Here is a 14,078-nt window from a genome sequence, read left to right on the forward strand (position 1 = left end):
CCACAAAGTTAACACAAGGTTAGCTTTGATGTGACTTCTCGGGCTTTGAAGTCAAGCTCATACAAGACACCTGTGGTTTACCATGTTTATGTTATGTCTCTTTATCTGTGGTTGCGCCTGCGTTGCCCTGCATTGAGCTAAGTACGGTTCCTGCTTACAATTTTTCATTTTAAAGTGAACTACTTATTTGCTCTTCTAAATATTTATCTGAACTTACCTTCAATACTGATACCATATTCTATTTTGCTATTGTGTGGGGCATCCCTCATTAGAAATACAACAGATCTATACTGTATTCTGAAGCACTACATTCTATCCTATGACGTGTACCTTGGCTGCTTGCTCACAATTATTCTAGGCCAGGGCTGAGCAACCTGTGGCTCGGCAGATGTTTTGGACTACAACTCACATGATCCCTCATCACCGACTATGCTGTTTAGAGCTGATGGGAGTTGCTGTCAAAGACATTGCGGAGAGCCAAAGGTTGTAGAGCCCTGCCATAGGTGAACTAGGGCACTTAAAGAAGATCATCACCTGTTTGGACTTGTGATACTGATCAGTCTCTGGAGAGATTCCTTCCCACAATCACCACTCCCAGAATTAAAAGTCTTGAAGAGAACGACAGACAGTAGGATCATTAGAAATCATGCTTTTCATGGAAAGGTGAATGGAAACAGGGAACAGCTTCCAAGCAGAATATGTGGCAACAAAAAAAGTAGACAAATGAAACAGGGTGTCATGTTGATGTCTCCATGGACACAGGGAAGCGGGCAGTTGGGAAAAGGGAAGTGACGGGCGGGGGATGGGGCAGAGTTTTCTAGAAGTTAAATAAAGCACAACGTTTGTTTTAGAGTTCCGTGTCTGTGATTTATTTCAACTGCGACACTGATCCTTCCAAGCCGAACCCTGGCCACCACACTGGCGACGAGGCAGGCAGCTTGGAGGCTGACACGGAAGGAAGCAATCGCAGGCGGTCGCCTGGAGGCAATGCCCACCGGAGCATCGTGGACGCCCAGCAGCAGTGCTGAAGCACCATAGGAGGCTGCGTCTCCAGCCTCGAGAGGGGGGGGGCAACCAAAGTTACGCTGGGTGGCTGCACCTCATCCCCGGGCCGCACTAGTGACGGAGAAGCAGAGTGGCTGCTGAGAAGCTGCATGGAGGGATGACGCAAGCAGCAGTTGGCCGTGCCTTTGTCCCCGGCCGCAGCAGCGAGTGTGAGGAACGGCACAGGCGGCAAGTGTGCCACGCGACCAGCCCAGGCCGCGGTGGTGAATGTGAGCAGCCGCACACAGCGGTCCAGGAAAGAGGAGGGCTCTCTAACACGCGGTGAGCTTCTGGCGAGGCCCAGCTCAGTGGAGACACAGTTGGTGCTCATGCCTGTAAAAGGCGGTCACCGTGTCGGCAGAGGAGCTCCCAAGGGGTTGCACGCCCTAACAAGACCACACAAGAAAGAGGCACACAGGGGCAGCGGGACCCACCCAAGTTGACACTTGGATGGTGCTCGTGCCTGGGAAAGGCGGCCATCACAGCAAACTGTGAGCTGATGGGGGTCACACACCCAAGAGGCATTCTCTTTGTGGTCCCCAGTGAGACTGTTATCCTAACACCACTCGCTCACTCTGGCGGCATACTTCACCCCCACACCACCAATGTAGGTTATGAGAGACATCTATTTCATAGCAACAAGCAAATCAAGGGTGAGGCCATGGGCGTTTATGTGATGCACCTGCACACAAAAATGAAGCATTATGATTTTGCCAACTACTCCAACACCGAAGCCCTGTGATCGCAGATCATAGCAGGGTGTAAGTCGCAGACATTTCGGAGGAAACTATTGCAAAAATCCTGCACACTGGAAGAAATACTAGCCCTGGAGAGCTTCAGCAACACCACACCTGGCGAAAACATTCATAGACGCCAGCTGGAGAGGATGAACTGTTCTGCTATAAATGCAGGTTTGAATACCCCCATGGCGCCTGTCTGGCAATTGGCCAACACTGTGCCACCTGTGGCGAGGAGTGTCACTTTAAATCAGTCTGTAGACTCTTCTGAGACAAAGGGGGTCATTACAACCCCGGCGCTAAGGGGTTAACGGCGCCGTAAAAGGCTGCGGTGCCGTTAACCCCTTAGTGCCTAATACGAGGACCCTTTGCGGGACCAGCCGTTAAAGTAGGGACCCGCAAAGGGACCTTCAAGGTAATTATGGTACCGCAATTTGCGGTACCGTAATTACCGCCTTCCCCAGTCCCATTGAGCCCTATGGGGCAAAAATGGGAATGGGGAAGGGCCAATGTTCAATGGGGAATTACCGCCCCGCCAACCTTGGAATGGGGTGGTGATTCCCCATTGAACATTGGCGGACTCGTTACAACACCGGCAGCAACCATGGTGCTAATAGCGCCATGGGTTACCGCCAGTGTTGTAATGAGGGCCAAAGGGAGGGAACGAACCAAAGACACACCACACAAACCCAGAGCGAAAGGCAGTGTGCCATCAGGCGTCCACCCCAGCATAAACCCACCAGGTCCATTAAGCCAAACACATACAGAACAAGAGACTCAGGAGAGGATAGACAACAGAGAGAGAGAGGAGAGAAGAAGGTATGTCCTGCGCGCAAGGCCAGAGCGCAGGTCAAGACGCCATGTGTGCTACCTAGTGGAGCAATCTCCATCGGATTCAGACACCAGCTCATCGGGGAGTGACCAGGAAAAGAAATCATATGTGCATGCGCTAGGGAATCACACCACCACAGCGCACAGCCCCACCCTGATCATCAAGCTGAATGAGCAACCGACTGAATTTCTTATCGATACAGGGGCCACAGTGAATGTGGTCAGCGAGAACATCTTCAGAGAACTGCCTCAAAAAACAAAACTGAATCCCGCAAAAGTGGACATATATGCTTATGGCACCAAGGCACCCCTCAAGTGCCTAGGTCAGTTTGACGGTCTGTGCCGATACAAGGGGCATGAGAAGAAAATACCCATCCACATACTGGCAACCGAAACGGACAGCGGCTGCGTCCTAAGCTTCAAGGCAGCGGTTGACATGGGTCTCATCTATATTCTGTAAAATATTATGGTCCACAAGCACATTGACCCAGTTGAGATGATCACCAACCTGTATCCTCGTATATTCAGAGGCATTGGAAAAATAAAAAACAGGCAGATAAGGCTTCACATAGACGAGTCTGTACGACCCATAGCACAACACTACAGGGGGATCCCCGTCAATATCCAGAGGAATGTAGAAGATGAGTTGCACAAATTACTCGAACAGGACATCATTGAACCCGCCACCAGCCCCACCACATGGGTATCCCCCATAGTGCCCGTTCCTAAGAAAGTATCGGAAGCCATCCAGCTATGCATGGACATGAAGTGCCCCAATCAAGCCATACGGCGAGAGGGACACCTGGCTCCCCGCATCACAGACATGATCAACCTGTTAAACAGAGGCAAGGTGTTCTCCAAGCTGGACCTGCAAAAGGGGTACCACCAACTTGTCCCGAGCCCCAAAAGCAGGAACATTAGCACATTTGTCGCTCACCTGGGCTTATTCCGCTATAAGAGGTTAAGACTGTCATGATCTCTGCTTCCAAAAGGTCAGGGTTTTCCCAACTCCCTTGGAAGCAGATCCATAACCCAGGTTCCGAGTGCCAACCAGTCCCAATTGGGACCTTTTGGACCCAGTCCTGGCGCCAGTGGCACCAGGCTCATAAATATGCCCAGTCCCAGCGCAGGAAGCGCCGGGCTCATAATGCTTGGGTGGACTTACCTGCAGCAGACCATGCTGCTTACTTGCCTGCCAGTTGAGCCTCTGATCCTCTTCTGCTTGGAACTACTTTTCCTGTTGGGTGGGGCAGGAGCCACTCCCTAGATTCAGAACACTGGAACTCTTCTGGAAAGCAGGAACTCTTTTCTTACCTAGGCGTGGCTGTGGAAGGAGATCCTAAGCACTACAGAAGGGTATTTAAACCACACCCGATGGATGAATCTTGCTTTGCGTTATTCTGCATCCTCTGCAGCAGAACGCTCATCGTGTCTTCTGCATCTGATCCTGGGCCTAAGGAAAAAGGCTTACCATCCTGAATCCAGTCTTCAGCAACACCTATAAAGACAAGAAAGAACAGGTTAGCATTACGGTCTTCAGTGACAGCTCTTCACTTACCTGGTCCATCGGCTGTCACCAACGCCTCGCGCTGCATTCCGGCATCTGAAAGACAAAGGCTTACCTACTCTTCGTGCGCTCCGGAGGTCTTCACACTGCATTCCGGCATCTGAAAGACAAAAGCTTACCAACTCTTCGCACGCTCCGGAGGCCTTCGGCGCTGCATCCCGCATCTGAAAGACAAAACAAGGTGCGTTTAAAGACATTGGGGAACTTTAATACTCACGTGCCATTACTCCTTTCCACATCTAACCCAGTGGGTATTCCGGCACCCTGCAGCCGCTCCGAACTTGTACCTGCAAAATAAAAAGACAGTTAGAGCGCATCGTGAAGCAGGCAACAAGCGCTTACTTACGTGCTTCCAGGCGCTTCTATTCATCACACGGGCTCCATCTTCAACTCACTTCAGCCCGTCATCCGCCATCTCCGGAACCCTGCAAAACAAGAGACATCATTACTAAAGACTTTAAAGACATTAGAATTACTCGAAACTTACCGTTCGTGCAGTAAACGACGGACAGCAGTCCTCTGATGTCAAGAGGCCTGCTCCCCTTATCCAGTGAAGAAACTGGTTACAGCACCCTGCCCCGAGGCAGATGGAGAGCACAGCGTTCACTTACCTAAGGTGAGAGCGTTAACCTTTGGGGTTCTACAGGAGAAGAGAAAGGGAAGAAGAGAGAGACATTCAATAACCCAGTTCCTTAATCCCATATTTTCTATCTGCAGACATCTTACCCTTCGAGTCAGACATGCAGCGCACAGAGGTCCAGCCCAAAGAGCCAGCCGTGTGTTACACATCACCTTTGAAGATACGGTATACGCCCAGTCAAGACCGGCGCCTCTACGGGAATCAGGTGAGCGTTACAGAACGCAAAGCCTACCACAAAACTCCCGTCCAGGCGCTATGGAAACCTCGGATACCGACCAGCTAGCCCAGTTACTTGGGGAACTAAGGGCAGAAGTGCATGCAGCCCGTCAGGAAACGAACGCTCTAAGAAGGGAACTGATTATTTCCAAGGAGCGAACAGATGATCTCGCTAGACAATTGCTACAGTCACAAGCCGGACAGACCCCGTTACCCGCATCTGGGGGAAATCTTCCTTCTACATCCTCTATGAATCCAGTGCAGATCAACCTACCTGGGAATGTACCTCTGGCTCCGCCCGAACGATTTTCTGGTGACCCAAAGAGGTTTGCAGTATTTATCAATCAGTGCCGGTTGCATTTCTTATGCCGGCCAGCAGCCTTTCCAACTGATCAAGCTAAAGTAGCTTTCGTGCTTTCGTACCTTAGTGGCAATGCGGCAGACTGGTCGATCCCTCTAGTAAATCAAGATAATCCGGATCGATTACATGCAATTGAAGCTTACGTCGACAGCGGTGCCATCGGCAATTATGTGGATCATGAAATGGTTTTGAGGATGAATCTAACTCTTTGTCCCAAGGCTGTAAAGGACGTCATTACTACGGTGGATGGTACGGAGATAGCCTCCGGGCCAGTAACGCATACCACTCAAGAGGTGACGCTAGTAAGTCAAGATGGACACCATGAGAAGATCGTGTTCGATGTGATCAAGGCCCCTCAGTTTCAGATTATTCTAGGAATACCTTGGTTAGAGAAACACAATCCTCTGATCGATTGGCGAGCAAGAACGGTCCAGTTTCCAGAATGTGTCTCTACTTGTCACCCTCCACCTGGTGTTGCACTGGCAGCAATTTCTTCAGAGACTCCCGAGTTACCTCCCGAATACCTAGAATACCAAGATGTTTTCCGGAAGGATCAGGCTAACTCTCTACCTCCTCATAGGTCTTATGACTGCCAGATAGACCTGATACCTGGATCTACTCCTCCTTGTAGTAGAATTTATGCCCTCACCGAGCCTGAGAACCTTCACCTTCGACAATGCCTGGATCAATACCTGGCAAATGGGTTTATTCGTCCTTCCAAGTCCCCTGCTTCTTCAGCTTTGTTCTTCGTTCCAAAAAAGGAAGGAGACCTTAGAACTTGTATAGATTATCGCTCCCTGAACCAGATCACCGTTAAGAATAGATATCCGTTACCTTTGATCCCTGAACTCCTGGACCAAGTCAGAAAAGCATGCATATATACAAAGCTGGATCTTAGAGGAGCTTACCACTTGGTACGAGTAAAAGAGGGCGATGAATGGAAGACGGCCTTCCGCACCAAGTATGGGCTATTTGAATATCAGGTCATGCCCTTCGGACTTTGCAATGCCCCGGCCGCCTTTCAATATTTTATGAACGATGTCCTCAGAGAGCTCATAGATGTGTGTGTTGTTGTTTACATTGACGACATCCTCGTTTATTCTTCATCGGAATCTGAACATCGGAAACACGTGAAAATGGTCCTCGAAAGATTGCATCAACACAAACTTTTCGCTAAGTTGGAAAAATGTGTTTTCAACGTGACTGAAGTTGAATTCTTGGGATTCATATTATCACCTGGCGGAGTGCGTATGGATTCAAAGAAGGTCGATGCAGTTCTCAAATGGCCATCACCATCCTCCGTAAAAGGTGTGCAAAGCATGTTAGGCTTCGCTAACTTTTACCGCAGGTTTATCCCCGAGTTCTCTCGAATAGTCCAGCCCATCACTGCCTTGTTAAAGAAAAACAAACGTTTTGAATGGTCTACCGAGGCGGAACAAGCTTTCCAGGATTTGAAGACTAAATTTATCTCTGCACCAATCTTAAAACACCCTCGCCCCGAACTCCCCTACATCGTGGAAACCGATGCTTCAAGCCTTGCCATGGGGGCAGTTCTATCACAAAAGGACCCGGTAACCAATCAGTTGCATCCCGTGGCATTTTGGTCCCGCAAATTCTCGCCTCCTGAAATCAATTACACGATTACTGACAAGGAACTTCTGGCTATCAAGTCTGCCTTTAAGGCTTGGCGGCATTATCTGCTGGGGGCCCGACACACCGTTACTGTGATTACGGATCACCGAAACCTGCAATATTTGAAAACCGCAAAAGCCCAATCCTCTAGACAACTCCGTTGGGCATTATTCTTTGCCGAGTTTGACTTCATAATTACCTATCGACCTGGTACAAAGAACGGTAAAGCTGATGCCCTTTCTCGGATGGGAGTGGAAGAACACTTGATCAACCCTAAACCTGTACCAATCATTCCCGAACAAAGAATTCTGGGTGTAATCGCCACAGAATCCATAGAGGAAGTTAAGGATAAAGCCAGGCAACTTGTAACTCCAGCAGACATACAGAATTGGCATCTGCAGGGAAAGGACTTTGCAGCAAAGGACAACTTATTGTATTTCCAAGAACGATCATACCTACCCAGCACAGATTTACAGAAAAAAGTAATCTCTTGTTATCACGATTCTTTAATGGAAGGACATCCCGGTATGGCCAAGACCTCAGAAAAGATCAAGCGCTACTTCTGGTGGCCGTCTTGGAAAAAAGATATCAGAGACTTTATAATGTCCTGTGGAGTATGCGCCAAAAACAAGAGTCAAAAGGAAAGACCAGCAGGCCTCTTACGCCCTATTGACATCCCACCTCGCCCTTGGCATACGCTTTCTATGGACTTCATCACCGATCTACCTCCATGCTCCGGATACAATACGATTCTAGTAATCGTGGACTTATTCTCCAAGATGGCGCATTTCATTCCGCTCAAAGGCTTGCCAACAGCAGCAACTCTGGCCCGAGAATTTCTCGAAAACATCGTCCGACTGCACGGTTTTCCTTCGGTTCTAATTTCGGATCGAGGTAGTCAATTTATTTCTCATTTTTGGCGAAGTTGCTGTCGGTCGGCTCAAATTGATGTGAGACTATCGACCAGTCACCACCCTCAGACCAACGGACAAACCGAGAGGACCAATCAAACTCTGGAACAGTATTTACGCTGCATGCTGCAACAAACTGAAAAAACTTGGAAAGACATCCTTTGGATAGCCGAATATGCCTACAATAACTCTGTCCATTCGGGAACTGGGAAAACCACGTTTTTTCTTTTGTACGGCAGTCACCCTCGAACCTCGGAGTTGGATCCCCTCCAAGATCTTGAAACACCAGCAGTAGACTACCTGCATTCTACAATCACCCAAGCCTTTAAGGAAGCTGTTTCTCACCTTCAAAGGGCTAAAGAACAATACAAGAAAGGAGCAGATCAACATTGGAAGGAAGCCCCTCAATATCAAGTAGGGGATCAAGTCTGGTTATCCACCAAATATCTACCTCTAAAAGGGCCACGCACATTCAACCCAAGATACCTTGGTCCCTATTCCATCACTACCATAGTAAACCCAGTAGCGGTCAAGTTGGACTTGCCCCCGCACATGAAGATACATCCGGTCTTCCACGTCTCTCTATTAAAACCCGTGTAACCTCAAACCCGACTAACTAAATCTCCAAAACCTATCCTAGTTGATGGAGAACTTGAGTTTGAAGTCAAAAGCATTCTGGACTCCAAGATCTCCAAATCTAAACTATTTTACCTAATTGGCTGGAAAGGCTACGGCCCCCAAGAGAGATCCTGGGAACCTGCTGAATATGTCCACGCTCCTCGCCTAATCAAAAGATTTCACCGAACATTTCCTGACAAGCCAAAACCCCCGGAGAAGCCCGGTTTGGGAGGGGCCTTGAGGGGGGGTACTGTCATGATCTCTGCTTCCAAAAGGTCAGGGTTTTCCCAACTCCCTTGGAAGCAGATCCATAACCCAGGTTCCGAGTGCCAACCAGTCCCAATTGGGACCTTTTGGACCCAGTCCTGGCGCCAGTGGCACCAGGCTCATAAATATGCCCAGTCCCAGCGCTGGAAGCGCCGGGCTCATAATGCTTGGGTGGACTTACCTGCAGCAGACCATGCTGCTTACTTGCCTGCCAGTTGAGCCTCTGATCCTCTTCTGTTTGGAACTACTTTTCCTGTTGGGTGGGGCAGGAGCCACTCCCTAGATTCAGAACACTGGAACTCTTCTGGAAAGCAGGAACTCTTTTCTTACCTGGGCGTGGCTGTGGAAGGAGACACCTAAGCACTACAGGAGGCTATTTAAACCACACCCGATGGATGAATCTTGCTTTGCGTTATTCTGCATCCTCTGCAGCAGAACGCTCATCGTGTCTTCTGCATCTGATCCTGGGCCTAAGGAAAAAGGCTTACCATCCTGAATCCAGTCTTCAGCAACACCTATAAAGACAAGAAAGAACAGGTTAGCATTACGGTCTTCAGTGACAGCTCTTCACTTACCTGGTCCATCGGCTGTCACCAACGCCTCGCGCTGCATTCCGGCATCTGAAAGACAAAGGCTTACCTACTCTTCGTGCGCTCCGGAGGTCTTCACACTGCATTCCGGCATCTGAAAGACAAAAGCTTACCAACTCTTCGCACGCTCCGGAGACCTTCGGCGCTGCATCCCGCATCTGAAAGACAAAACAAGGTGCGTTTAAAGACATTGGGGAACTTTAATACTCACGTGCCATTACTCCTTTCCACATCTAACCCAGTGGGTATTCCGGCACCCTGCAGCCGCTCCGAACTTGTACCTGCAAAATAAAAAGACAGTTAGAGTGCATCGTGAAGCAGGCAACAAGCGCTTACTTACGTGATTCCAGGCGCTTCTATTCATCACACGGGCTCCATCTTCAACTCACTTCAGCCCGTCAACCGCCATCTCCGGAACCCTGCAAAACAAGAGACATCATTACTAAAGACTTTAAAGACATTAGAATTACTCGAAACTTACCGTTCGTGCAGTAAACGACGGACAGCAGTCCTCTGAAGTCAAGAGGCCTGCTCCCCTTATCTAGTGAAGAAACTGGTTACAGCACCCTGCCCCGAGGCAGATGGAGAGCACAGCGTTCACTTACCTAAGGTGAGAGCGTTAACCTTTGGGGTTCTACAGGAGAAGAGAAAGGGAAGAAGAGAGAGACATTCAATAACCCAGTTCCTTAATCCCATATTTTCTATCTGCAGACATCTTACCCTTCGAGTCAGACATACAGCGCACAGAGGTCCAGCCCAAAGAGCCAGCCGTGTGTTACACATCACCTTTGAAGATACGGTATACGCCCAGTCAAGACCGGCGCCTCTACGGGAATCAGGTGAGCGTTACAGTTTTGGTGTGTACTCGGCCGCAGAAATATTTCAGGCCGAGGTGCACAACGTCATCAAACATATACCAAACTGCCTCAACTACAGCGGCGAAACCCTGATCTTCGTCATGGATGTCAAAAAATATGATGAGGCACTAATCAAGGTGTGCAAAGCTCTGGAAGCTGCAAATCTCACATTGAACGGCGACAAGTGCATGTTCAGGGAAGAGCAAGTTGACATTTTTTTTTGGACACATGGGCATGACATCTGACCCCGAAAAAGTGGCTGCACTGAACGAAACCGCACCCCGGCGGCAAACGTGTCAGAGTTGCACTCTTTCTTAGGGTTAGCCAGTTACTGTACACGTTACATCCAGGTCTTCGCCTCTGTAAATTAGCCACTGAGACTTTTAACTCGACAGAACGTCGCTTTTCTGTGGACGGATGATTGCCAAAAGGCCTTCGAGGTCATCAGAGAGAGAGTAGCCAAAGCAGAAAACATGTCCTACTACGACCCCAGCCGCCAAACTGAACTGACAGTGGACACGAGTGCCGTGGGGCTGGGGGCCATTCTGGCTCAGGTGGACCCGAGAGACCGCTCTCAAAAGTATATCATTGCCTATACCAGCAAGAGCCTCTCTGCCACCGAAAAGGCATACTCACAAGCCAAGAAAGTGGGACTCGCTGTGGTATGGGCGTGTTAGCACTTCCACCTCTTTTTATATGGCAAACCTTTTCGGGTTATCACAGATCACCAAGCCCTATTGTTCCTGTATGGTAATGCACAGGCAAAGATGCTGCCCCGAATAGCCAGATGGGGGCTACAGTTGCAGGACTATGCCTTCAAGATAGTACATCGTCCATGCAAAGGGGAAAACCCGGCAGACATTCTGTCCAGGAGACCCCGGGAGGGGTATGCAGGTGTGCACCAGAACCATCAGTAGCAGACAGGTATCTGTGATATCTCATACATCAAACCACCCACGGAAGGAATTGACACCGAAGTGATAGGCCGGGTCATTTTCTGTCTCCCGAGCTATAAAATCATCTGTGAGGGACTTAACTCTGGCATATGGAGGAGGGCAAAGGAGAGAGGGAGAGCTGCAGGATACCTGATACACACTGAGGTAGAGCACCTTGTGCAGGTAAAATATGAACAGGTGTTGTCAGATGATCACCTTCTCCTGAAACATTGCAAGCTGGTGATCCCACTGTCCTTGAGGGCGAAGGTCATTGAGCTTGCACATGAAAACCACAGCGGAATGGTATCAACCAAGAACATGCTCCACCAGAAACTCTGCTTCCCCAACATGGACTCCATGGTAGAGGAAGCTCTGAAGGCGTGTCCCATGTGCAGCCTCGTCATGCCCAGCCGACACCTGGAACCAATGAACATGTCTGAACTCCAGCCGGGAATTTGGGAAGCTGTAGCCGCTGATTACTTTGGGCCCATTAAAGGTGGAAAATATGTACTAGCGGTAATGTACAAATATTCCCGGTACCCGGAGGCCCAACTAATCTCATCAACAGCAGCCCATCATGTCATACCCGCCCATGACCGCATTTTCTCTGCATATGGACATCCCAAGGTGCTTAAGACAGACAATGGACCTCCATTCAATGGGCATGAATTTACATAATTTGCGAACTACATGGGGTTTCACCATCGGAAAATAACATCACTATGGCCTCAAGCATACGGTATGATAGAGCGCTTCATGGCAAATCTAAAGAGAGCGCTGCAGATAGCCAAGCTCACGGGACAGCCATATGAGCAGGTACTGAACCAGTTGATGAGATTACCGGGGCACTCCTCATAGCACCACCGGGAGAACTCCTGTGGAAGCGATGTTTGGGAGAAATACTCAAACATCTATCCCACAGGCCAAGAAGTTTGACAACCCAGCCCGAACGAGACGGTGCGGACACTTGTCGAGGGGCGAGAATGCCCCAGATCGAGTGGGTGATGATGTAGCGGTAAAGCAACCACAAGCACACGTCCATATTCCACGAGGAACCCCAGTTGGTCACTCAGAAGAAGGGCTCGATGATCACGGCGCAAGGCCTGGAAGGGTCCATAGCTCGCAATTCCTCACACTTCAAAGGAGTTCCATCGATGGGAGCGAGACGGCTAAGCGGGTGCGTGATTGCTCCCATTGACTATTCGTCCGATGACCCATATGTAGGAGATCATGGAGATACGGAGGACTCGGATCAGGACAAGTCACGTGGAGGTCAGCTGAAATTCGCCAGCGCCCATCAGTTCATGTCCTCAGAGGGCTCGGAATAAGCCTGGATCGTGGAGATGGGTTAGCGCAACCCCAGACGACCACCCCTTGTGAAGGTCTGGTAACTGTTTAAAATGGGGGAAGATGTCATGTTGATGTCTCCATGGACACGGGGATGCAGGCAGTTGGGGAAAGGGAAGTGACAGGCGGACGGCGGGGGAAGGGGCAGAGTTTTCTAGAAGTTTAATAAAGCACAACGTTTGGTTCAGAGCTCTGTGTCTGTGCTTTATTTCAACTGCGACACTGATCCTTCCAAGCCGAACACCGGCCAACACACAGGGGAGGCCCAACCCAACATGGAACAAACAAACTTAAAGTGAGAGATCATGTGCTGTCTGCAGATAAACAGCCAGAAGGCAATTGGCTGATTTGAAGGGGCTCTGCTGACTTCCATGTGACTTTGAGTTGCTCGTGCAAGATCGTCATCACCACCTCAGAGCTGGAGATGTTTTTTAAAAAAGATGTCGCATTCAACCAATCACTTTTTTCGAAAATGCGTCCTTGTCTGAAATGAGCTGGTGAGAGCAGCCAAGAGTCTCACGCGCATGGAAAATCACTGCACCCCTCCCAGACGAGCTTGGCATCGCCACCAGGGATGATGGCTGCCCCACGGGCACAGGGCGTGTCCCTCTCTCATATATCAACAGTGCACGCTGAAGCAGCACAGACAGCAGCTGACAGGATCCCATCTCCAGTTCCACTTGCTGTACGGATCAAGAGGCAATCATGTCCGGCCTGATGAAGGGCTTAGGTGACGCCCAGAAAAAGGCTGAGACTGAGGCTCACGAAGTTGGTATGTAACGATTGATTGTGCTGTGAACCCGATTATTTATTTCAAGCCCTGGCTTGAATTCACTTCTGAACTGACTGTGCTCTACGACGTACTGGGGCATAAGGCATACGTGTTTATGAACGACTGCCATGGATTTTTTTTTAAATGTAATGTTTCTGTTGGCTTCGCATCTCACGCAGAAAGGTTGTACAGAAGTAACATCAAAAATCAATACTTAGGACATGTTGCAGGTGATTATAAATAATGCCCAGTATCTGGGAGGGATAATCACATAGCACTCCTTACAGTGGCCATGATGTTTGGCCGCTAGTTATTGCTTTGAGTGTTTTTCTGGAGTAAGGAGGGTTATTCTTGAGTAAGGGGCACGGCCATGATGAATACTAGCTTGAGGAACTTGTAAAAGGACCCACTGTACACCCAATCCAGCCTCCTCCGAACATGAATAGAGTGAGGCTGGGGGTTTGGAGCTGTTTCTGGCACAGTTCTACAAGTGCACATGGCCAAACTGAGGATCTTATTTAGGGGACGGATGGACTAGTCGGGAAGATCCGGCCAGCGATGGTTGCAGTAGCCGCCATTAACAAAGGGCCAGAGCATTTATCAAGATCTAAGTAGTGAAACTGTTAACAGTAAACAATAAAAGTAGTGGAACTCAGTTCCTCTTAGTTCTCGCTCACTTCGACCTCTAGAGTCTTGGCAGAATGCGAGGTAAGATGTGGCGAGACTTTACAAATGTGGAGCAGTTAGAAGGTG

Source organism: Ambystoma mexicanum, chromosome 8 (assembly GCF_040938575.1).
Source record: "Ambystoma mexicanum isolate Mex_15411 chromosome 8, UKY_AmexF1_1, whole genome shotgun sequence".
NCBI classification, from domain to species: Eukaryota; Metazoa; Chordata; class Amphibia; order Caudata; family Ambystomatidae; genus Ambystoma; species Ambystoma mexicanum.